General features: G+C 37.9%; 1 protein-coding gene across 8 annotated transcripts in view; it reads right to left on the minus strand.

Moving 5' to 3' along the window:
• Positions 1-26,707, minus strand: part of LOC141548465 (protocadherin-11 X-linked-like) — a 571,918-nt gene extending 545,211 nt beyond the window's left edge. For 7 of the 8 annotated variants that reach the window (XR_012483963.1, XM_074277360.1, XM_074277358.1 and 4 more), the window contains exon 1: positions 26,569-26,707. The gene's annotated coding sequence lies outside the window, so the exon portion shown is untranslated. Of the gene's footprint in view, positions 1-10,826; positions 12,545-26,568 lie in introns of those variants that run through there. The other variant, XM_074277357.1, reaches the window with a different exon arrangement.
• Between the last annotated feature and the right edge of the window lie 557 nt (positions 26,708-27,264).

Consider the following 27,264-nt stretch of genomic DNA (forward strand, 5'->3'; position numbering starts at 1 on the left):
TTTTACTCTCACTTCTTAAAGAACACTTTTTTCTTTCAGAATCATTTTGGCCTCTTAAGCATATGACTATTGACTATTAAAGTCTATAGATACTGAAAAAACACAATACACCATTTAAGAGTAAACAGTTGGGTTTTAAACTATGTCTCTATTGACCAAATAAAGTGCTCAATCTAGAAACAGAACATATTCATTGGCTGACCTCTACATAGCTCAATACACTTTTTTTAAAAAAAGCCAATTTGCTAGCAACTTCATTTAGAAATGTGGATAAATATAATAACATTACTTTGTCAAATGGGTAAAGAAATGCCAAATATGTTTTTAGTGTTACTAAAAGTTCAAAATGCCACTGGTCCCACTGACCTCAGCATTAGCTCAGGAGAAAAAGGCTGCATGATTTTTTTCCCTAATGTGCTTTCCTTCCATGCATGTAAAAAAATAGACCTTTTAAAACAAGAGGAGGGAAAAAAGCAGCAATTTCCCCACTCAGAAATTTTACACAACAATCTCTAGGGCTTTCTACAGTAAATGGATCCAAGACTTTAAGAATTCTACTGACTGGCATCTAGCCAAGGAATAAGTAAATATATATGCACTAATGCTGACTGAGTGCTGAAGTGAGAACAAGTAGATCAAATAAACAGTTTTAAAACTGAACATAGTCTTTTTTTCTGATCACAATTTAGGAGAGTACTCTATTGAATGAAACATTTCACTAAAATGGCAATCTCATGAACTGAAAGGTCATAAGATAATAACGACGACAAGTGATATTTAATATAGTTCTTTGAAGTTTGCAAAGTTAAGATCATTGATTAAGGGGTGGTCCAACCCCCTCATGTTAAAGATGAGGAAATGAGTCCCAGCAAATTTGAATCATTTTCCCATGCTGACATAGTTTTAGATCTTAGCTCTGCTAGTTGCCTAAGTCATCTAACTATGCATACAATGATCTTTCCAATGTTGAAGTTTGTTTTTTGGGTTTTGTTTTTTTTAACAATCTGTATTTCTACATTGCTTCTGAAATGGAGATTATAAATGACCAGAGTCAGTATAAATAAACACTGGCACATTTTATTGGGTGGTATATTTGAAACTAGTCAATCTCCAAAGAATGAAAATTTGTGACAATCCTCAGTGCTCATGGCAACAAGAATGAAAATCGTTCTATATGGTTGTTTAAGAGCTGAGATTTGGGGCAGCTAAGTAGCAGTAGATAGAATATCAGCCTGGGATTCAGGAGGATGTGAGTTCAAATTTGGCACCAGGCACTTGACACTTATGAGCTGTGTGACACTGGATGAATCACTTAACCCTGACTACCTCGAAACTACTCCTTCCCTCCAAAAAACTGAGGGTCTGAAAAGAATCCTACATACTCAGAAGGAACAATTACTATTTCTCTCTGCTTTCTGCAAACATGATTGCTTGTTTACAAGAACCATCCTTTATTATAAGGTTTCCAATGCTAAGCATTACTGAGAAGGATATTATTCTTACTTGTAATACAACTCAGAGAGGACAAAAAAGGTCTACCTGCTAAGGAAATTCTGAAATTTCTCAATAAAGAGATAAATTTCCCCAGCGTACTCTCAATATGAAGCTGAGAAACCAAGAGGCATTTGGCTAGCTTTCTAACCAGACTCTGTGGAACTCCTGCTTGCCAGGATTATCTACATCCTAGAAAGTTACCTGTAAATTGTAATCCTGTTACAAAAAAAAATAATAAAGAACTCATGTTCAGACATGAGTTGTACTAGGTATAAAAAAAGGTATCATGCTGTACAAGGAACTTGGACTCAGAAACTATTGGAAGAGGTGAGGAGTAAAGAGCACATTTTAAAACCCTACTTTTAAAAAATCCTGATAAAGCCCTGATTTTTAAGCAAACATTTCTATTCCACAGAAAACATATCTATCTAGTCAGTATTTTATTTAACAATAATGTTTGGAAATGAGTAGTCAAGGAATACTAGGGAGGAAGAGGATGTAACATTTAGTTGACTTCTTTCTCTTCTACAATTTCAACAATCCATTAAAGACCTTCTTCAACATTGATAACAATTATGTTATGTTGATGTGCAAGCAATTGGGACTTTAAGCCAGTCCTCCTTCTTATTTCAGGACATTAAGCGGACAATTGCACAGGATTTCAATTTTCTTCAGAGTAGGGAGACTAGTCTGAGAAAGTCGAGCTTTGCACAAAACTCAATGACATATACAATTGTGCTACCTTCCTTTTCCTTAACAACTTTTATTTTTGGGAAAATATTAAGGGATTGTGTGTTTTTCCCTTTAAATTGAACTCAATTGCAACTATCATAAACCTTTAGAATAGCTATGAAAATAATGAGGCTCCATATGGCAATGACCTAGAATATACAGTATCAATATAATTCATCAAATTTCTCATTTTTCAGGGACTTAGTCTGGCTTTCCTGAGAATTGTGTGTTTCTGAAGGTTTTGATTGTAATTACTACAAATGTTTATAACATCATAATCTCCAAATATAAGTTGAATCCCTTGCAACAAAGGAAGGGGTATGGTAATATTAAATGTAGAGGAGGCCAATGCAATATATACAAAAGGTCATTCTGCTGTTGATTATTAGCCATCTTCCTAATATAGAATCCCTTATCAGCTAGACCCCTGTAAGCACAAGCTATTGTGCAGCATCTGGTAATTCATTTCAAAAGAAACATCCGAGTTCCTAATAAATGTGTGGCACTGACCATATCTGTTGATGCCTCTGTCCCTCTTCAGTCATGTGTAAAACTAAAGGAGGTAAGACTAAATGATTTCCAATGTCCTTTCCCAGCTCTAACATTCTAATTAATTATTCACCAAGGTTATAGTCCTGTGATAAATGCTTCCAAATTGCAGGAAAATGTTTTACAAAAGTTCCCAAAATTTTTAAAGTTTCTGCAGATTAACAGATATATTAAAATTAAGTGAAAAAGTTCATGAATCACAGACCATAGCATAGCTAGTAACAGTAGCACATTCATTGTTTTCTTACAATCTTTATGCAAATCAGATTCTTATTAGGATTTTGACAAAATATAAATTTGGAGATTGTGGATACCTTTCTTCTTCCATAGCATCTGATTGCCACTTCATCATTTTGGTCTACATATAAATTCTAAACATTATTTCAAACACAAATTATGAGTTTTCTGAGGTGTAAAATATAGAAATACCATTCCTCTCTCTACCTTCATGACCCAGATTTTCAGAATGGGATCTACACTTCAAATCCTTTCAATAATTGCATAAAGGGCAGCTTGGAAGGAGATGATGTCAGGGAAATCTGTCCTTCCACTAGAATGGGTTCTGATGACATTTTATTTTAAAGAGATTTGAATAAAATTTCGGTGGGTAGATGGTAATGAAACCATCTTTTTTCTTTTCTGAAAACTGAAATAACATTAATAGGCATTTTAAAAAATGCTTCTCTTGAAAAGGAGCAGCTACTTTTCTATAAACGATAAATTTAATTTAAATAGTCACGGAGACTTAAGGAAATTCATCTACTTATTGCAGAATCACATGGGAGTCAAAAACATGCAAATACATATTTGGTACATATACATTTTCATGGAAATTTCTCGATCATTCATTTTTTTTATGAGAAAACGTACTCTGAGAATTGTACTAAAATGTAATAAACAATCCAACCTCAAAGTTGCTCTTTTTTTTTCTACAGGCATAAATTCGTCACAAAGACTTTGTCAGCTCTGATTTCTGTATCCCTTTCAAACAAGGCTAGTGACCAATTTGCATACACAAGGAATATGTACAAGAGAATTTCTATGCTGAGAAATCATTTGAATTTATAAGAGACTGAGAAAAAAAGATATGATCATGGTGTTTTTCTTAAATCACTTAGACTCTAATCTTCAATTAATGCATGAATAAATTTTATAGTTAGAATTTCTAATGTTAAATTTCATACATAAATTTCTTATCAGGAAGAAAAGATAATCTGGGAATATTCAGACAAGTTGTGCCAGAAAAGCTATTTATTTTCTTCTAGTGGATAAGATTATTCCTTGAAGCATTAATGGAGATAAAAGAATAGCAGAAATAAGTATCTTTCTAGTGGACTTTGCTTTGAAATGTCCTTGATATGAACAAAGGGTGGGGAAGAGAAACAGTTCTAGGTGATTTCTAAGAAAAGAAAAAGGAATTGGAAGAAGACAGCTATAAGGGGAGGAGAAGAAATGGGCTGAGAAATGATATTTTAATTATAAAAATTCACTAAGTGCCAAGTGAATGCAAAACATGGTTTATAGCATGATTGGAGGAGGAGGGATTAAAGAAGCGAAGCAGAGAAGGCCTGTTGGAAAGTCTTATTTAAAATCTATCCTTGTACATCCTTTTGGACTGAAGACCATTTTGCCACTCTTTAGTGTTTCCCATAATTCTTTGGAGATAAATACACCTCTAAAGAGAATTTAGAAACCTGGAATGATAATGCTAGAAGATATCTTAGAAATCATATTTCTAAAACACACTCATTTTACAGATTGGGTATCTGAAGCTCACAAAGGGGGAAGTGACTTGCTCAAGATGACACAGTTAGCAAGTGGCAGAGCTGAGACTAGAACTCCTCTTACTGCACTTTCAGCCCAGACTTTTTCCCCACTAAATCAGGTTGCCTTTCCCTATTGCTGATGACTATTCGTTTATCATCTTATTTAGAGCTGGAAGGGAGAGTAAAGCTCATCTAGTCTAATTCCCCTCATTCTCCAGGTCAGGAAAGTGAGGTTCCTAGGTCCCCAAGGTCATGCAGGGATTAAGTATCAGAAGCAGGATTTTAACCCAGCTGATTCTACCACTCAGAATTCCTTGTCCTGGGTGTTAATCCTTCCTACTGCATATTGTCACAAGTTATACTTAGCTGGAGAGGAAAAAATGATATCAGCATTTAACTATTGCAAAAATAAAACTGAGCAAAAAATTTGAAAAAAAATTTTCATTTACAAGGTTATTTATTTAAATACAGTTTTGAGCTATAAAAGCAGTCTCATTACTTTTTAACTGAGTCCTGCCTTTCCTATTAGAATAATTTCCTTAGCCTGTCTGTATTCTACACAGAGCCTGTCCATTTTTAATTTGGCGTCTTGACTCCCACATGGCTCCACTTGGAACACAGTGCTATTTACTAGGAGGCATATGGCTGAATGACTGGAAACAGGAAAGAAGAAGGATAATGGGTGATTGGAATTCTCATAGAAAGGGGACCCTTGAAATAGGCAGACATTGAACTGAGGAGATGAAACAAAGATTCCAGGGACAGAGGTCACAAGAAAAGTGTGGTACCATAAGTGACACTTGGGGAGATTGGGTGGACATGAGGAAAAGGTGGTAATTTCATTGGTATGGGGAAGTCCTAATGAACAAACTTCCTCCACTAGCTGAGATGCTCTATCATTTAAAATCTTAGAGACTTGGCTTGCTCATCAAGAGATTAATGATGTTCTCAGAAGCATCAAACTAGTATGTCTCAGAGGCAGAACTTGAACCCAAGTCTTCATGTTACTGAAGCCTCCTTTCTCATATGCTGTCACAATGCCTCTATTATTTTGTCACATCACTTATACATAATTCTTTGTTTGAGGATTTGTACTAAGTGATCGTTATAATGCCAATCATTTAGGCAAGAATATATGAGCATATGTATCCCATATGGCTCTCAATAGCTATGGTTAATATACAATGAGTGTCTCTTAATTAGATACAGTATATTCAGTTATCAAAAAATTTAGAGACAAATACAAACTATTTCCATCTTCTAACATTTCATCTGTTTTGTAACAAGTCGCATCTAATGCTTGGCATTCCAATGTCATTTGGCAATATCTCTATAAGAATACTTGATAATTTACTCATATAAATTTATATCAATTTTGCTGCTTTTAAACACTGTGCAACAATCAATACTATTCCTCTAGAGAAGAATGGGCCTTTTTGGGGGGCATTTGTTGTCACATTTACTTTAACAGTCAGCCAGAGAACTAAGGAATTGACCAGTAGTATTGACATCTCAATACATCTGATGTAGATTACATCTTATGTAACTTAACAGTCTTAGAGGAGCCTGGGTAACTTGCCATAAATCACTCACTTAATAAATGTCAGAAGCAAATTTTGAACCCAGTTCATCCTGACACCAGTGTTCCATCTACTCTACTACTTTGTCTTTGTAGGGCCTAAGATTAGTAAATCTGAAGTTCATTAAGAAAAAATCTCTTCCCATATTATGACTTATTTATCCAAAGAATATAATGTATATTAAATTTAAAATATTTTAATTACAAAGGAGCATATATGTTTTTGATATTCTAGAAATAATAATGGAAGTATATATCAATATTCAGCATGCTAAATTCAAATATTTGCTGTACAGGTGGAATCATGGGAAAAAACCAAATTGCATGTTACCCATTTCTATTATAGCTTTCAACCACAGAAAAGTGTTTAGCAATTGCAAAGCTCTAAAATTTTAGCTATACTTTTATCCTTCAAATTTCTTGGAATCTTTAACTTGTGGATTTTGCTAGAACTTAAATGTCACCATCTTACGATCTTACTATTCTATTTCTCTCATTCCTTCCCTGCTAAAATGAGAGGTGAAAAGGGGAAAGGCCAAGCAATCCAATTAAAAACTGATTCTAAAGAATTAGAAAATAGCAGAACTCAAATCTTTAAATTCTGAAGAACAAGGGACAGGGATATATCAGAAGAGGCTGATGCCATAAGAATTTACAAATGGATGTCTTGGAAGTAAAACCTTAAAGAATGAATTCATTTGTGCCATTAGTCAACAGGCTTTAAATTTTCTGTCTATATAACAAATTAAAAATTTTAGACCATTGTTCTATAGCTTGTATTCATAGAAACAGAAATATACCAGTAATATAAGCATACAGCATATACATATATATGTATATATAGTTGGAGTATATTGAAGATACTGCTTTTTTGTTTGTTTGTTTCATGCTTTCTTTAAATTCTCTCATCTTTTCAGCTTGTCTTTCTAGAACTGTATCATACTTATTCTCATTACACAGAGCAACCTCTAGAAAAGCTCAGGGTACATAGTAGGCATCCTAATAATTGTTGCCAAAATTATTCAACATTGGCATTAATAGATCCACACTGCATTAATGGCCCTTCAGACTACATTAATGACTCCAATTTAAAGATTCAAAGTGAAATTACTCAACAGAGGGCCCCGTTAATTCCTATCTGATCTAATAAAGTAAGTTTCAAAGGCCTCATATTAGCTTATATAAAGTATATTTCTCTGGTTATTGAAACAGGTGTCAAATGACAAGAGGTAGAAGTAGAAGGCAATCATTCATAAATTATCTAACATACATATGTTGATGGAGAGATATTACATATGCAGACATATATACATATATGTTACATATGAGTATGCATGTATATCCAGTCATCTGTTCATTGTCTATCATAACATAAGTGAACAGTAGCACAGACACTCCAAAATGGTAGTTTGGAAATATATATATATATATACATATGTGTGTATATTTTTTTTCTTCTAAAATGTGTTTGTACTTTCAATTAAATTAATATTTTAAAATACTCTTCCAGGAATTCACAATAAATACTTATGAGATACAACTACACTCTAAAAGCCTGATAATCTCATTTTACTATCATGGACCCCTACAGTGAGGCAGGACAGTCTCAGCAAAATAGCTAGCTCATTGCTTCCCTAGAACATGGAAGTAATTATCTGATTTTTGAAAGACAGCTTTTCCCTGCCAGCTCTTCTTCTATGTACAGAATAAACAAATTCATCATCTATCTTGACAATTAATTAATACTTAATTGAATTAATAATTAAATTAATCATAGCAATAATAATCGAGAAAACTACCAAGGCACGATTCTTCAAGATCTGAAATACTTTTGGAAGAAAATAGATCTGACTGGACATATTTATATTGAAACAAGATTTTCTTGGTAGTTTCAATTTGAGTACGACATTCTACTTTCATATTTCTTTCAGAAGTGAGTCTCCTTTCCATTATCTTAAAACCAAAATACATTCCTTCTTACAACAAAATAAAGGATAAGTGGTACCTGGACTTCACCAAAACCAAACCGTTAAACTCTAAACAATCAAGAGTTCTCTAACAAGTGCTAAATGTAGCATCAGGTCAACTCTTAGTAGACAGGTATACTCTCCAGAATAGACATTTGCAAAATTGATTGTAACAAAATTCACGGTCTAGAGAGCTATAATGAGACTGTGTGTAAGCTTCAACAAACTAAGTATGTGTACACATAAATAGAATACCAAATGTTAGAGCTGAAAGGAACCTTAAAGCTACTCTAGAGACCAATCCTCTCATTTTACACAAGGGGAGTCTAAGACCTAGAAAAGTGATATTCTTGCAAATCAAATAATGCCTCATTTTTCAAGCCTCAACAGGGAAGGCAGTGTTCCACATATTAGTAAACTAATTTTCAAGATAACTAGAATTTTTAAAGATCTATTTTGGGAACATGTTTTAAAGAATTAGGCTATTAACAATTTTTGAATCTTGGACATATGTCAATCAACTAAAATGACTATCATGGAGTAATTAATGGAGAGCCATCCTTAAAACCAAGGAGATAAGTGTTCAAGTTTTCCCCCTGCCATTTAAGCTTCTTCAACTTGGAGCAAATCTCTTAGGATTCTCCTGGTTCTTGGGATAACCAGGTCATTAAATTTCAGAGATTTGGTCTACCAACACAGGTACAGGAAGTTTCCTCACCTACAAGTTCCTGCTACTCATGAAATCACAAGCCTATTCCCTATTTGGGGTGTTCTTTTGGCCACTGGGATATTAACCTTCCCTTTCTTCCTACAAAGCTAAGTTTTCTATATCTATCCATAAGGTGGTTTCATAAAACCCATTTTTCCTATAAAGAAATTGTGAGTATTTGGCAACAGAATAGCAATTCTGATTCTCCTTAATATTAAAATTGTAGTAGAACTAAAACCACACGGAAAGGATAAACATGTGGCTTGAGCAGAGGACCTGAACTATATATTTTGTTTGGGGACAAGGATAGAAAAGGATAATGCAAATATAATTTTCCTAATTCAAATTCAGTGGCAAAATGATTTTACTCATGAGGGAATCATATGCAAAATTTGCAATTTAGGTAAGACCCTATTCTCTGGCAGATAAGATAGATGAATTTGTCATAAATTCAAATAGAGGTATGGTCAAAAATGGAGAGAGCCTTTTTGCTCTAGGATTTGTTGGCAATTAATCAACTGTTCTCAGATCAATGAGAAGTATAGATTACAGGCTCCTAATCTTCATTTTGAAAAACAACATGACCTTTGAAGGTGCTTTTACTAAACAAAAAAAGTTTGCCACTCTACTCCAACAATCTATTAAAAGCCAAGAGTGTTAGACATTTTTAGCAGGGAAGCAAACACCTTTAAAATAAAAAGTGAAAATATTTTGTTTTCATTAAATATATGAAGCATAACCTTCATTGACTTGTTCTACCAGGAGCACTTCAATAAAGACTGAATCTTTATTGTAAAATATTTTGTGGTTGTACTCCACAGAATCATGTTACAGGCAAGAGAGGATACAACCAGATTATTATAGCACTTTTGGAAATTCATACTCTTACATTCAGGATAGGTTCATTTTTATATCAAATTCCCTTATATAGTAGGTGCTATTCTCATGAAATTCTATTTAAATGTTAAGGTGGCAGACAAATAACCCTGAAGAATAATGTGATTTTAAAATGATAATTATAATCATATTATAAAAATCAAAGCTTCAGTGAGTAAAATTTATCTTGTTTTGGTTTTTAAGCAATCTCAAAACAACTTATCCACGTGGGTACTACTAATTTTGCTACTAAAGGATTCTTATTTATAGATATTTACATTTGTAAATGTGTGTGTTTGTGTCTATGTGTTCCTAGTAGGAAAAATACTCTAGAAGTATGACACAGTATGGAAAACCCAACAAGTTTTAGCCAGGAGATCCAGAATCTATTATCTGTCATTTACTAGCTGTGTGATTTGGGACAAGGCATTCTTCTTTGGGGATCTCAATAAAATGAGAGGGCGAGCTCTAAAGTTCCATGTAGCTCCAACATTTCCTAATTCTATGACTACTGCGAGGCTAATATTTACAAATGTAGGAAAGTTAGGCAATCTTGGCCAGTCTCCTATTAGGCCGGTGGCATAAGTGAGACTTTTTTTTAAACTTTCACCAAATTTAATACCAATTAGAAAAGTAATGTTAACACACCAATAAGCACAGAAATTGGTTATTTAATGAGTCATTTTAGAAAGCATATATCATTAAAGCAATAAGTTAACTTGATGAAATGTGGTTCAAATATTTAGCTCTACAAATATATCTATTAAATTTGCCAAGTCACTGAGTGAATTGATCTTTCAGCTGAAACACATTCTACTCCATGAACACTTTGACTGTGTTATTTTGTTATTGATACTATTAGGAGAAAAAAAAAAGATATAACTTTTTGGAAACAATTGACTCCACAATTGACACAGTTCAGAAACTATACAACTAATTACTTATTCTTTTATTTTGTTTTTTAAATTTATAAACCCTTTCTGACCTTGAAATCTAGGAAATAATCTTTCCTTTCATCTTTTCTAATTCAAATCAATATAGACTTTCCAAGATAAATTATCTACAATCAAAGATTTGCGCCTCCAATCAGAAAACTTAGGTTTGAGTTCAATCTGTTTGGTTGCCTTTTGTGTATCCTTAAGGAAATCACTTACCCTTTTGAAGTTTACTTCTTCATAAGTACAATCGACATAATACTTTCACTAACTATCTCACAAAGTCACCATGAAGAAATCCTTTGTAAACCTAAAAGCAATAGGTAATTATTTTAAAAGATGCTACATAAAGAAATTATTTATATTATGCATAAAGAATAATTGTGGTCCTAATAAAATTTTGCAATATATTTTGAAGGATAATATTTGATTTTTCTGTTCCTGGTTACCCCCTATAGAATATTCATAGTCATTTATGCTTTTAAATAAACAAATTATCCCATGAGATTAATTAAAGGGCCTATGCAAGGTTTGCTTCTTTTTCTTTTTTATTTTGTGCAACTCAACAATCCGTTTATTTCAGGGGAAACTGAAGTGTGATTTCCCAGTGGATCACATTGTTAAATCCATATGCATTATTACAAAATATTTATTTTACTAAAATCCTAATCTCTATCTCTAACAGTAAGAGAAAACCGCAGTCTTACTTACTACGTCTCAGGTTATAAACAGAACCAACCTTTTAAGCCCAATATACTGAGCTAATGAGTTAAGATGCTGAAATTAACTGTACTGATATAATGTAATTGTAGTTTCATAGGGATTAATCTTCAAAGTTCCCAAACCAATCTGAAGGTCCTTATTCATCGGGATTTTTTCTTTTTTTTTTCTTTTCTTTTCAAGAATTGTACATTTTAACTTCCTTCAAAGATCCAGTTAATTGCTTAGAATTAAAAAGGAAGACTAAAAAAATGACATCACATTTAAGGGCACTTTCTGTCCAAAAAAAAAAATGCAGAATATCTTCACCTTTCTAAAGGAATGAGAAGAAGTAAACTATTGATCCAGAGAGCTCATTTCAATTTAGAACCTAATCCTAATTTCAGATTTTAATACCTCTCTAATTGGAGAACTAAAGTAACTTATGTCCTTCAATGGGAGCATTGTATAATATAGATGCAGTTCAATAAAACTTTACTCTACTATGGATTAATAGACATTACAAAGTCCATTTTTAGCACTTCTGCAATATTTGCCATTCTGTTTCATCTAACAATGCTTAGAGGAACCTTCTGTTTCTTTATAAATCATGGATGTCCATATGGCATTGTTTACTGAGAAATTTTGCTAAAGTTCTCATATATTTTCAATAATGTCTTTAAGTACTCTGTTAAAGTCTAAGAAGTTGTACCTGCTTAATTCAACTTGTATTCAGTGTTTTTTCTTTCACCAGATAAAAAAACCCACAAACCTTTTTTCCAAATACTTGTCAGAATTGAAGCAAAGGTTGACAAGTTGAAAATGATGGGTCAAAGTCGTTTCAAATGCCAAGTCAGATTTTTGGGGGAGCCTCATTATCAATATTTCCAAGGTTTTTTTTATGTTGGTAGCTGGAATTCTATTATTACTATTACAAGTTTTGTAGGGTTATAAGATAAATCCACTTTTAGAAATTGCCATGAATGTTTAATATTAGTGAGGCAGCTTAGCTAGCGAGAGAAAGACTACTACCCTTAGAGCCAGGAAGCCAGAGATTCAAAAGTCCCTTCTCTGATACGTACTTCAAATGTGACCGTGTGACCTTGGGCAAATGTTTTGTAGAGGACAGTGGTGCAAGCTCAATTTAAGGAGTAGAGGGGCAGTAACCCCACATGAGGATGTCCACTCTGAAAATTGACTTAATTTTAAAATGTAAATCTTATAGTATTTTTATTTATTTTGTTCAATAATTTCCCAATTACATTTTCATCTGTTTGGGACAACACTCAGAAGTACTGTGCACCTCTGTGGCCAGCAGGCCACATATTTGATAACCTCTGCTCTAGGAAACTTGAGAAAATTTGTAATTCAGATTTCAAAATATTATGAATGAGCCTGAATTAGTGGAGGAATTTCCTCATCTGGGAGTTCCCTCTGAGGAAATAACAATCAGTTCTTTTATGAAATAACAGATGTATCCCTTGTCTCTATAAATGTGTCATTTGGTTCTGAGTCTCATTTCATAGAAATGTAGTTTATGATTAAGTTTTGTCTATATATGCTCTAATTTTTAAAAGATTACATTGTATTCTTTTTTGGCATTTCTTCTTTCTAACATACATTTCATAGTTTTTCTATAAAACATGGGGTATGTTTTTTGTTGTTACCCACAGTCATAAAGGCTGTGAAATACCTTTAGCCTAGCATTATTTACTGATAAAGTTAAAAATAATGAAATTCAAGGCAATATTGGCAGACAACCAAGTTCATTAGCACTTACAAAAATTTCTTTAATCCAACTGGTCTTTTAGTTCATCAGGATTCTGAAGAGGCTACAAAACAAATTTTGTTCTTTCCAACTTACAAAGACTTAGTTAACTGTTTGACTAGGAAGGTGATGGTTCCTAAATTCAGTCAAGGTTTTTGAAGTGACAGCTCTTTAAATGTAACCTTGACAGTAACTTGACAATAACCCTGACAGAACTACATTATGCTTCCTATCAAAAACATTTATATTTCAGCTATTCTAGTGGCTGATTTCAAAATAGTTTTTAATTGGCAAGAAGGACAGAAATTTTACTTGCAATTTCAATGGTATAGGAAACTCCCAGGTTAGAGAAATCTTTTCACAGGTGCAGATTGGCACCATCTCTGCAACTTCATAGTCTTAATGAATTTCTTAAGATAATTGAGAGGTTCAGTAAGGCCCCAATCATGGTCAGTATGTGTCAAAGGTATGGCTCAACCCCTCATATTCTTAGCTCTAAGGCCAACTAAGAGTTAATACCTTTTTCAAGTTTGAGACAGCTACGAAAGATACAGAATGATTCTATTTGGCAAGATAAATGATACATAATTGAAGGAGACTAGATCCTTTTCTCCAAGAGACTGAGTGATTTCATACTACTCTATTATTCCACTAAATAACAAAGATAAAAATTTGGCATAAGAAATTATTCTGCATTCTAATACTTTAGTTTGAATTTGCCATTCATTAGTTATGGGTTTTTTTGTTTTGTTTTGTTTTGTTTTGTCATGTGAAAATCTCTATCAATAATTTTTTTGTTGTTCTAGGAAATATCACATTCTAATAAGAAGGTAGAAAAATTACTTTTGAATTTTGTTAAAAGCAATTTGACTGGCTATCTTTAGTCTACAAATGTAATCATTTTTTTCACTGTCAATTTTATGCTTGGATATAGGAGTACAGAAATTATCAAGTATTTAAAATTCATTATCACTTAAGGTTGCCAAAATCAAAAGTTAAAAAAATATATAGATTGCCATTACAAATCATTACCAAGCTGAATCCCCATTTAATTTCACAATTTTTCTTAGATCATGATATAAGCCCCGAATTTATAAGCAGTCATTGATCTTAACGGACAATCAGGTACTATGACCAAAAGATTCCAAACCAAAACCTTAAATACCATCCGACAACTGTAGCTGTGATCAAGATTTAAACATTTGCCTCAGGTAATCCTATATATGCTAATAGAAGTCTCATTTTGATATATTTTAGAAATGGTCAATGTGTGGAGTTTGTTTTGTGTATATTTGTTACAAAGGTTTTGTTTTGTTTTGAATAGTAGGGGAGAGGAGCGAAAAAGATAAAATAAATTTTGTTAATTAAAAAATAAATTGAATAATTTAAAAATAACATTTTTGGAAGCTGTGCAAAAGCTTTTGTAGATAAATAATAATTGCCTGCAAAATGATTGTCTTCAAAAGGGGATAGTAAGATATTTCATTTTGTCCTTTAAACAAAATAAAACATTATTATTTTTATTGGAAGGTTAAACCAAAGATTGAAATTTAAATATTGGAACTTATTATAAAAATCTGTAAAATAACCTTAAACAAAAGGGACTAAAAATCGATCTGCATAACTTGAAAGAAATGAAATGAAATAAGCAAAAAAAAATATCTTGAAATTATTGATAAAATACCTACATTGGGAATAGAAGTATAAATATTATCTTATATGCTACTTTCCTAAGATTACATTGAATATGAATTTGTACAAATTATTTTTATGGAATTTAGTATATTATCTCATTAGTAATGGTTGTGATTAGAAATGTTTTACTGGCTCTTATTCTTTCTATTTTGCTTTCCTTTTCTTAAAGCTGCCTAATCATTACATTTTAAGTAAAGACCTTCACAGTCTTTGTTTGACCAGCTGTCCATGAAAATCTACAGCATACAAAAGCATGATTGCCCAGGTTTTCCTTAAATGTTCTATTTTGTACTCATTTGTTTTATTCGACAAGCCACCAAAAAAATTACGAATGCTATTATCTCATGTTTAATGAAAGGAAGACTTCCTGATGCTAATTAAAAACATCTGGCATTACTATAAGATTGTGAAGATTTCCGATATTTGCTTAGACTCAACTTCTTATAACCCCTGAGAATAAAGATGTAATTCTAAACTGAGAGCTATGAATACACTTGGAAAAGTTCTCTCATAAAAAGGACGTGGCCCGTATTCCAGTGCATTTTTTTTAGCTTTAGTCAAAACTGAAATCATTTTCATTCGATGCCACTATCGCTATACCTGGCCAAGTAACCAAGAAATCAAGCCATTTCCCCGTACAAATGAGTTTTAATCGAAGGGGAAAACCATCGGAAGCAATTCCAAAGCAGTTGCCTGCTCAAGCAAAGGCTTATCATGTAATGATGCTGGACCCTGTTTTCATTTTGGTTTCTGTTTTTTCTTGTTTCCCATTGTTCCATGTTCCCCTAATGCTAGCCTTAAATAAAACAAATTGGAACAAGATCCGGTAGGAAAAAAGAGAAAACATGCTTTGTAGACACAGCGCCTAGCATACACTAAGTAGCTAATAAATGTATTCACTAATCAAATCTGAAAGATTGCCTTTTGTTACCTGTTTTTCCTCATCCCTAATGACTTACATATGGGATAAGTTGCCTATACTAGCTAGTTGAAAGTCACTATCAAAAATCCAAAAATGTATATTTAAAAAGCCTTACTCAAGGAGAACTCAAGATAGAAGAATAAAATGTGTAATGGCCCCTAATGACAGTACCAATTTAACAGATAAAACTAGATTTTAAACAAACTGCTTATTTCAAGTTGCCAGTAATAATTTTTTAAAAGCCTCAACCCGAGGCTTTTTTTAAATTTTATCTTCTATATTGCTCACCTTTATGCCATTCCCTTCACTGCTATGTGGTTTGCCTGGTATGCAGAACATTTGTTTTGTTTTGTTTTGCCTTGATTGGATTAGAATTATTAAATTTTAAATTTTAAAATGCCTGACATTGAACTAGAGAGGAGAAAATCCTCCAATAAAAGATGTCAACTACATTAGCCACATTTAATTTGCAAAGACAAGAAGTTCAATCATCACTATTCTGGCCAAGGCTAATTCCAAACTATAAAGTGATGGTCATTAGTGCTGGCCCCATCTGTTCAAGAAACACTTGAAGGAAAGAATGAAAAGAAACAATGCAATGTTATAGTTCTAGATATTGTCCCAAATCCCATAATTAAGATAAGTCAACATCAAAGCATCTTGAGTACAGACTATCTTCTATCATTCTCTTCTTCGAGTGCTAGCCTTTGTTCACTCAAATTGGCAATCTCCCAGGCAAGCTTCATATAGTACTTGGTAAAGTGTTATATAAAGCTAAGTTATTCTTATTTTCCAGAGTACCTAGTACGGTGCTGGGCATACAATACATTCTTTTTTTGTTTTGTTTTTTTCCACATAATACATTCTTGATTACCATGATCGTTTTCCTGATAACACTACATTATATAATGCAGGATTAGGATAATGGAAGTATGTTCTATATGAATGCTACCTGTTACACAGGAATCATGGAAGGTTAGCGCAGAAAGGGACCTTAAATCATCTAGGCCGGTGATTCTTAAAGTGCAGTTCAGAGACCCCTGGAGTCCTCAAGACCCTTTTGGGGAGTCTATAAGGACAAAACTATTTTTATAACAATACTAAAATAGCTTAATATCTAATATGGGAAATATCAAAAGATAAAACCACTAAAACACATTATCTTTGGGGGGGCTCAAAAATTTTAAGGGTAGAAAGGGTTCTTGAGATGAAAAAGTTTCAGAATCACTGATCTAGACTAATTTCTTCTTCTATCTCATTTTCCAATGAAGGGAACTGAGGAGCAGAGATAGAAAGTGATTTGCCTATTGTTACTTTCTAGTTCTATTTATTAAAATAAGAATGTAATATATTTCTAAATCATTCTTTTGAACATATACAAACAAACAAATCCCTCATCTAAAAGAATACAACTGCTTGATTAGCAAGATTGATACAATTATCATGATGTAATGATACCTCAGATTAAAAAAAACAAACTAGCCAATTCCTAAAAGTAGGTGAATTTTAAAAGTTCTATAAGGTACTCACATTCACTAACTGTTGCATCCTTTTTAAACTTTACATTTTTAGTAAAAAAAATGAAAGATAATTTAAAAAATTATAGTCAACAGTTGGCTAACTGTATTGATCAAGATTGTTTTCCTACTTCAATGAAATCTCAAATTCCCCCCCCCCAATTCTCTGTTATTTGAGGGAATGATATTAATCCAATTAAAAGTGTTTTATTTTTTGTCATTGTATTCTCAGCTTCTAGCACAGTCACTGGTATATTGTAGTTGCTTCATAAATGCTTATTAAATAAATGATTAAGATGAGTAGGCAGAGTTTCAGAGGGGAACAAAACATGAGGGAAGGACTGGAATCAATCCGCTAGAAAATCAAATAATATATTCAACAGGCACTCAAGAAATATGTGTTGGTTTGATAAAGGATACATAGGAACTTAAGAGAAAATTGCTGCTTCTAAAGTAGCATGTTGGAAGAATATAATTAGCATGGAAAATAATTAGAAAACAATGGCAAAGAATTCTGGAGAATTTGCCATGTCAAGAAAGCTTAGCTTTAGTCAATGTCAGTAAACTACTTCTTAATCTAAATAGTATCTATGAATTGAAATAAGAAAGCTAGAAAAAGCAGCAGATTGCAAGAATCACTGCAAAGCTTGTACTTATATTTTCATCATGTAAATGTTTTTTGAATCTTAATGAGAATATATGGCAATAAATTAATATTTTTCTGCAAATTGTTATTGGCACATCAAAATATATTAAATTATCATAACATCATTTTATATATTTAGCTAGAGGTAACTCGGCTATCGGCTTTTCAAAAATTTTGCACATTCAAAGACATTGAGGGGGACGACACAGGGATCATTTCTTTATATTTGTGTCACAAATGAAAAATGCAGATATGGCCACTGTTTCAAATTTTTTTTCTACCAATCCTACTCTTCTTCACTGCATAGCACATTATAGCCAATTATAAGGGCAGTTTGAATCCCTAAACAGCAAAGCTTTTAAAAGCACAAAAACTGGAAGAAGCTTTTATGATTTCTGGCAAGTCATTTCTATATGGAGAAACTCTAACTGAGAAAGACTTGCTTTTTCTTTCTACCCCTATCCCTGCCCATTAATACCCTTGCATGATGAGAATGAGGTCTGTCTAATCAGATCTCAATTGAGTTTTCTCTCTAAAATGCCTATGTGACAAAGCCAGGCTTTCCATTTCAATAATGTTACACAAAATGACAACATTTTAAGGGGGGGAGCAGTCTTTTTGATTAAGTTCTCTTAAATATTCAAACCTTTTCCAAACAATATTAGACTAGTCAGTTTAACCCTTTAAAAACAATGAATATAAAGCCAAGGGTTTTTCATTACTTCATTTGGTGCTTTCATTCCATACTCTAAAGCACTGATCAGATCTTTTTTTAATAGAACTCTGCACAGTTTTAATGACCTATTATGTGAATCTAATTAGATGCACTTATAAATTGTATTATTCCTAAAGGTTTCTCCACTCAGAATCCTTTGCTTAGGACTCTTATGAAGTAATGTTATATTCTATATTATGTTTATTTTTGTATGTCTCTGTTTCATCGCCTTGAGAAATTCCTCAAGGGCAGAACTAGATTAGTATTTTCTATTCTCTATGTGCTTTGCACACAGTAGGTATTTAATGAGGGCTTGTTGAATGAATCCCATGGTTTCTCCTATTGCTGTAATCGTCTCTGATTGGAAAATCAGCTACATTGCAATGCTCCAGTTCAGGAGAACTGAGCAAATGATAACCTGGAAAAATTGGTTCATATTTTCCTTACTTTAGATTAGGGTGCCTTTAATGTGATTTTAAATTATTAGTGTCCAAATATATATTTTATCTTATTCCATAGAGAGCGGAAGGCATTCTAGTTCATAACATCTCCTAGTAACACAAGTCAATAACAATTTTTTTTTTAATCTCACTTCCAGTGAGATTGATTCTGATATTATAGTCCTTCTGCAAGGTTCTTTTGAAGAACAATATTAAGGGGCAGCTAGTTGGCACAGTGGATAGAGCACTGATCCTGATATCAGGAGGACCTGAATTCAAATTTGACACTTAGCTGTAGCTTACTACTTATGTGACTCTGGGCAAATCACTTAACCCTGATTGCCTCTCCCCCCCCCCAAAAAAAATCAGAAGAACACTATAGGTAGAAGTCAAACTTTGTTTACCTTGCCTTTTGTCACTTTTAAGCTTGATTTTGGTTTTAAAATGATAAAATGGTGTAATGGAAAAGGAGGTCATTATGTGTGTTTGTGCCTCTTTTTAAAATGTCCAATAGATTACTGACCAATCTCAGCACTCAAAAAAGGTTCCTGATATATTAATTGGGATTTTCAGGAAGAAAAGTGTTTCATTCCTAATTATGAACCCCTCAGAAATGGGGGTTATAACAGAACTGCTGACAAACCTCTAACTTTAAAAGTGTGAGGACTGTCAATAGGCCTCTTGCTTAAGTCCATGAAGAATACAAATTCAGCCCAGGACCACAGGGTCAGATCTTTGATCTCCCTTTTTGCAAAGGCTATGATAGATAAAACCAATTCCACTGAGCATATAGTATTATGCTGCATATAAATTATCCTTCTGCCATATTGAGATATTCTTATATTCAAATTAAAAGAAAAGCTGTAAGGATGAACTGTATATCCAGGAACCTGAGAGAGCAGAAAGCATTTCATCACAGGAAAAGTTTTTTTAAATTATTATCCTTCTTTTCCATTTAAAAAATTATTCTATAAGAATAAAAACTATTCTATATAAATGTAAAAAATTATTCTATCAGAATCTGAAATTCTGATTTCAGAGGCTCTTGTATGTTGGCAAATACATCGACATGCATATTGACCTCTTTTTGCATGATGCCATTTTAATACTTAGCGTGAAAATATGTATAAGGGATTAAACAAAGCTTGGCTTGGCTCCATTAGGTATCTTTCTGAAAACAACTTAAAAGGAAAAATGTCTTCTAGAGCTAGACCCTTCTTTCCTAAAAACTTTGACACTAATATTTCAAAATCATCAAGGGCCTTACTTGAAGATCAAACACTTAAAAGAAGAGGTCAGGCTTCTTCCGATTTTCTCTTTCACAGTGCAAGGGATATTCTTACCTTTCTCAAGCCAGCATTCCATTCTCTTACCTTTCTCTGCTACAAAATTTACAGTTTTGAAGTCATTCAAGTGTGCAGCCATTACCCAGGCTTATGTACACATTTCAAATGGAAAAACAAATGACTTTAGATCACAGGAAATATTTTTGCATTCTGAGCAATCTTTACATTTAATCAGCACCTTTGCTCTACATATGTACAGAAGCTTTATTATGTATTTTAAAACAAATGGAAAGTGTGCTCTGTAAATCCTACTCTATGTGCAACCGAATATGCTTACCCAATGATGTCATCGTGACAATTCCAATAAAGAAATTCCTGGGGTACGTCAGATTGTTCACTGGATTAAGGACATGTAGAATATTTATATTTGTAACTAAAAGTAGACACTTTTACCTCTCCCTCGTGCTGCTCCCTCTCCCCGAAAAAACAACCACAACCCTTTCCCCAATTGTTTTTGGCTATCCCTCTAAGTTCCTCTGTGTGTGGGGGGGGGAGTCTGCCTGTTCTGGGTACTTTCTTTAAAGATCCCTCGGATTGTCAGAAAGAGAATCTCACTACACCTGAGTGGGGCTTTAGCCCTCTTGAGTCATAACTGAATCTCGCAGACAAGGACGAAGAGGTAGCACTGGCTCTTCTGATCGTCTGATCCTACATTCTTTTTTCAGCCCCCATTTCCCCAAATATGTTAAGCAGGAATTAGGGAGCAAAATATGTCCTCCAAATTTTCTTTCCTCAACTTCCCCTCGTACTAAAAGAAAGTATGGAGCCGTACAGACAAGCACCTGCTCTGGAGAGACCTCTAGATTTGGGCAAGTCCTCCGAGAGGGCTGCCAGAAGCTCCCCTTGCCCGGTCCTGCTCCTGGCCCCCATCCCCTGCGTAAACCTAAGGAGAAGAGAACGGCCCTCTGCTCTCCTCTTCCCCTACCGCACTGGGCCCTGCCAGTGGCAGTGAGGAAGCCTTCCAGAGGCAATTTCTATGTCGCAAAAGCCACAAAGGTTGTAGGCAGAGGCATCTGCACAATGCCCCGTGCTCTCCCTGCTGCTGAAGCCCAGCGTCTTTTGGACAGCGCTCGGCGTTGGGTTGGGAGGAAGAGATGCTCCCATCTTTGCAAAGGGTTCTCGGATCTCTCAAAAATCAACGTCCCCGTCTGGCTGACTAACGTGCGCTGTCCTGGGTCCCCTTCTCCTGGCTGCCAGCGCTCTGACTAGCCCAGAATGGAGAGGGGGAGACCTTAGGGCAGAGAACTTGGTTTCCGAGACCGGAGGAGTTCTTTGCTTGCGTTTCGCTCCTTGCCCCGCATAACCCGACTCCTACCCTTGGACCCACCAAAGAGCACTTACGTATTTTGCTGCGATCCCGACTTAATGCCGTTCCCACGGGAGGACCGCGAGCGGCTCCATAAAACGCCTTCCTGCGCTCCCCTTTCCCTCTCTCGCTAGGGCAACCATGTCTGTTCCCACACATTCCCGAAACGCCCCGATTTCGAGGGGGTGCCGGGACGCCATGTGGGAAGAGAAAGGATTGGCAGCTGGCGTGAGAGCCCTGTCCTTTGCTCAAGTTCGGGCTGCGGGGCCGGCCGGCTTTTGGCTCCGCAGCTGCCCCACAGATGCTGCGTGCGTACGTGCGTGTGTGTGTGTGTGTGTGTGTGCCCGTGTGTGTGTGTGTGTGTGTGTGTGTGTGTGTGTATGTGTGTCCCCTGTACTCTGCCGCAGCACTTGCTCTATCGCCTTCTCTAACTCGGGGCACTTTTCCCCCCAGCCCAGGGGACTTCCTCAGTGTCTCCGGGAACTCGCCCCCCCCCCAGCTGAAGGGCGGGGAGGGGGAAAGGAAGGGGGGCAGCGGGTGTGCGTGGGGGGGAGAGAGACGGGCTTCTGGACATGACAGCTGCTTACTGTCGTGCCCCCTTTCTGCTTACCTTCAGCTCCTGCTCTGGCCAAGACGTCAATCTCCACGGGCTGGCTGCTCGTTACAGCAGCAGGGCGTCTTCGCCGGAGCCAGGCAGCCCAGGAGCAGAGTCTGAGAAGCCCCTCCTGAGTACCTCAGGGCATTCTGCCAGGGCAGAATGGAGGACGGGAGAAAAAGACACGGAAACACTGATTCACGGAGATTGCCACGGCCCGAAGGAGCTGAACTTTTTGATCCAGGCCGGCATTTTTTAGTAGTGCTAACACGGCAAGCATCATTGGGCGTTTAGGGCGCTAAGGCTGGTCCTGCCCTCCAAACCCGCTCATTTTCCCATTTGTGGGGCAACAGCCTCGAACTAACAACACTGAGAAGGGGGGGGGCGGGGGTATTTATTTACTTATTATCTTAAAAGCAACTTACTCTCTCCTTGGAGAGAAAGAAAAGGAGAAAATGAAGTGGGGAAAGCACGAGTCATAGGGAACACGGAGAGGGAATGAGAACGGTGGTGGTGTGTGTGGGGGGGGATGGCTTTGGTCCCCGAATAAGAAATCGGCTACCTTTGGGGGAAATCGGATGGAGGAGAGAGGAATGGGGTAAAGAAGAGGGAAAAGACGTTTAGAAAGGAGGGAGGGGAGGGGAGAGAGGAAGGGGGGAGGAAGAGAGCAGGATGGATGAGTGGGAAGCTCCCTGAACTCTGGGCGTGCTAGCACAGCTTCCTAGGCTTTCTGTACTCTGCTCTCCCTCCAGCCAGAAAGCAAGTGCTCTCTGGCGCTGACATCATAGCAAAAAAGGAGGGGCGTAAAATGGAAATGCAAAGGGAGAAGGGAGTTTTCCCCCCTCTTAAAGGTGCCCGCTCTCTTGCTGTCTCTCCACCTACCTCTGTCTCTTTCTATCTCTGTCTCTTTGGGTATCTCTGTGTGTGAGTGTGTATGTGTGTGTGTATGCATGTGTGTGTATGTGTGTGTATGTGTGTATGCGTGTGTGTGTATGTGTGTGTATGTGTGTGTATGTGTGTGTGCACGCACACGCGCATTTCTCAAATGCAACTTTAGAGCCGAAGCAGCCCTCAAGGGGCAGGTTTTGGGTGGTTCCCCCCTCCCCAGTCTCAGGTGGCTGTCCCCTTGACTGTCTTTCACCAGGAGAGAAATTCATACGGTGAGTGCATTTGTTCTCTAGTTGCCCAAAGAAGGGAACGAGAGAAGAAATGAAATGATACTTTGAGTTAAAACGGCTTAGTTTTTCTTACCAGGAGGAATTCGAGTTTCCTAGGATTTAACTCCCTCCTTCCCCCCCCCCCCCCGCCCCCAACACACACACACACTCACCTTCCCTCCAGGGATTTCTAGGTTGTTTAGGAGTGATTTGTTTCAAACAAGTACATGGTCAAATGCCACATAGTTGTTACCAGGTTTAGAAGCTGCTCCCCAAACCTGGTTTCTTTGGCTCACACACAAGAGCTCGCAATTCACTGAGCCCTCGGGAATTTGGAAAGGGACGCAGTTGGAATCTCGTTTCTGGAATGCTCCCTGCACAGCCCACGGGCTGCGTCTAGCTAGTGTGTATGTGTGTGTGTGGGGGGGTGCGCAATTCTTTCCCCCCCTATTCTTTTCTCAGATCACTCCTCTTCTATCTCCTACTTATACCTTGCTCCTTCATCCAGGAAAAAAAACCCCAAACTTTCTAAAGCCAATCTTTTACCTTCACATGTATTCCTGATTCTTAGTCTCCTTCTCTCACCTCTCCTCTCTCTTTTTTGCGTGTTACAGTGGCCTACATTTAAAGTATAAGCTTCTAAAGCAGGAGTTCCTAAACTAGGATTAGGGATGCTTTTGAAAAAATAGATCAGGATAATTGTATTTCAATATAATTGGTTTCCTTTGGAATGACTTTGTTTTATTTTAATGTATTTAAACACTATTAGTATGAGAAGAGACACCTAGGTTTAAGGAGACTGGCAAGATTTTGGAAATGCAACACCAGCAAACACAATTTCCCCTTGGCTATTCTGCCACCCACAAACTGCAAAGGTAACAAACAATTAGGATTAGGTTTTTTCTAAGCCCTTACTAGCTATTTCTTGAAGAAAGAGAGTGATTTCCCCATTAATTAATTAATGAGGGAATTAAACACTAATTAACCTCTCAGTTTTTACTGGTACAGTTGATAATCTGAACTGAAGAGCAAGACTTTATATCTACCTCAATTGAATGTCATCATGTCAGATATAGTTCATGAAGATCCTTTTGGACATTAAAATAATTTCTCCCCTCTGTTCCATAGATCATGTAAACTATACTTTTAATAATGTAGTCAAAAACGGCATTAACTCTTTGGACTACCAGGTCTCAATCTCTTGCTTTTAGTGAGCTTGGAGTCCACTAAACCCCACCAGGGTTTTTTGTGTTTTTTTTTCCCCCCAAGAGTTTGGTCTCGCCTATCCTTTATGTGTGTAGTTGAATTGCTCATCCTAAGAGGATGACTTCACATTTATTTATATTGCATTTCTTCTAGTGCTACTTGGTGCATTTTCCAACCTATTTGGGGAAAGTCCTAAAGTCCCACTCTACAGGTGACTGAAGGGAAACTTCAGCCAAGTGCTTTGCAGTGCTTTTGCTTTTGCCTTGGGTTCCTAATGCCCACAGGCCATCTCACCTCCTTATCCCCTCCCCATAATCACGCACAAGGCTTATTGTCTAGAGAAATTCATAATTTAAAATTCCTTCCTAACCCTAGTCATCCTGTGGTTTATCAATGTAACCTCTAAAATGTGGTGCCTTTAAATGAAGACAGTACAGTATTCCAGATGGGGTCTGACCAGGGCAGACTTAAGTGGGACTATCACTTACCTCATTCTGGACACTTTTATTAATGCAGGGTAATACCGCATTACATTTTTTTTTTTTTTTTTTTTTTTGACTCCGGCTGGGCTTGCAGTGCCCCTCCTTTCTCCTGGCCCCACCCTCCCTCCCCACCTCCACCCCGCCCCTCGACCCACCCTCCCTCCCCACTTCTGCCCCGCCCCTTGACCCACCCACCTCCGCCCCACTCCTCCCACTTGTCCCGCCCCCATTTTATTCCCCGCCTTCTTCTCATTCTCCGCCCCTCCCCTCCCATTCCCCCGCCTACTCCCCGCCCCTCCCACCCCCCCATTCTTAGTCCCCTCCCACCCGCCCGCCCTCCTTCCAATCTCCTCCCACCTACCTCCCTTTTCTCATTCCCCTCCCACCCATCTCCCCCACCAGCCGCCCCCCCCACCTCCCCCTCCCAGCTTCCTCCCAACCATTCTAGCCTCCCCACCCTTTCGTCCAAAGCTTTCCCCCTCCTTCCCCCCCCACCTGAACTGCTATTAAGCCAGTTCTCCCTTATTCTCTGCATTGGTATTTTGAATTTAAGTACGGGACTTGACATATCTTTCCATTTTTTCATTTAGATCCGATCTATTCTCGCAGCCTGTCCATATCTCCAGATCCCGAATCTCCTATGAGGTCATTCGTTAGGCAAAGGAAAAGCCTTTACCTGCGAGTTTTCATGTAAACTCATTTAAAGACATTTTCTCAAGAAAAGGGGCAGTTTTCACTGCAGAAGTTTTCCCACCTAGCCAATTGGGGAGGAGGGAGGGTGAAAAGAGAGGCGAGGAAAGGGAGAAAACGGAAAAGTCTCGGGATTAGTTCGGCTTGGGCGACCGAGCGTGCTGCACTACCTGCAGCTGGGTGCGCGCAGCAGCCGTTAGAAGAGAGGTGGGAGTGGGAGATAGAGCCGGCGGGAGGCCAGCCAGGGCAGAGGGGCGGAGAGGCGAGCCACGGGGGAACGACACGGCCTGAGGAGGACACAGGATGGCCGTCAGGTCGAGCCTGGGCTGTTTTCTCCCAGTCGCGTCGCCCGCCCCTACCCGCTCCGGTCGGGGAACCGGTGCGGGGAGCAGCCTTCAAGGTCTGCCCGGGATCGTAGTTATCACGTCCTCCGCGCTTAGCTTAGAGGAGTGACGCTCAAGTGAGAGCAGTAGCCCCACGTGCACTCGCTGACAGTTAATGTGGGAGTTTTTCTAAAGTCACCGGGCAAACGGGGTGGAAGACTGGGAAGGGGGAGGGGGAGAATCTCCGTCTTTAGCGAACGCTAGATCTCCCCCTCGCCCGAAGATCTCTCTTTTACCCCTGGGAAAGAGGGGCGGAGAGGAGGACGCCCCAAAGCGTCTGGGACTAGGAAGTCCACCGCATCCTCTCCAGACGGACGGCAGGACAGCTAAGCGTAATAGATGGTCTAAGGCAGAATAAATTGACAGTGGTGTTTCTTGATACCGAGATACTCACCGGATTAGCAAGGTCTTCAGTCGGCCCGAACTGGCGCTTCCCCCACCGCCGGCCGGCTACCTCCGCATTTCGCCGCGGAACGCCCGTAGCGGCGGCGACTGAGCGCGGTAGCCAAAGTGGCGGCAAGTGACCACTGGAGCTACGGCGACAGTGGCGACTGGCCGCGGAGACGGGGCCCGCGGCGCTGCTGGCTGACCGCGGGGGCGACCGCAGCCGTGGCAGTGCCGCCGCTGCGGCGGCAGAGCCGCCGCAGCGGCGGCCGGGAAGGGCACGCTGGCCCGGCTCGGACTTGGGGGGCTCTCCGGGCTCTTCGGGGTCCGGGGGTCTTCCTCCGCAGCGGCTTCCGAGGCTCTTCAGCCCCTCTTCGCCAGCGGAGGCTCTTCTTCGGGGACTTCGGGCTGCGGGCGCTCTTCTTCCTCCGGCTGCTGCTTGACAGTTTCGCAGACTGCAAGGAGCCGGGGTGGTGCAGCCCCTTTTCAATACTGAGGGGGAGGGACCAAAAAAGCGGGGGGAGACGAGGAGGGAGGAGGAGACAGGGGCTCCGGAGAGGGAGGGGGAGACGTCGTGCCTAGCCGCCGGCCGGGAGGGGCTGGTGCAGCGCCGGGGGCCGGGCCCCCTCCCCACACTCACACAGGCGCGCACACTTACGGACGCACACACTGCCCCCCCCGCTCCCGCCACCCCCGCACCCCTCTC

The sequence above is a fragment of the Sminthopsis crassicaudata genome, chromosome X (genome assembly GCF_048593235.1).
Source record: "Sminthopsis crassicaudata isolate SCR6 chromosome X, ASM4859323v1, whole genome shotgun sequence".
NCBI lineage: Eukaryota > Metazoa > Chordata > Mammalia > Dasyuromorphia > Dasyuridae > Sminthopsis > Sminthopsis crassicaudata.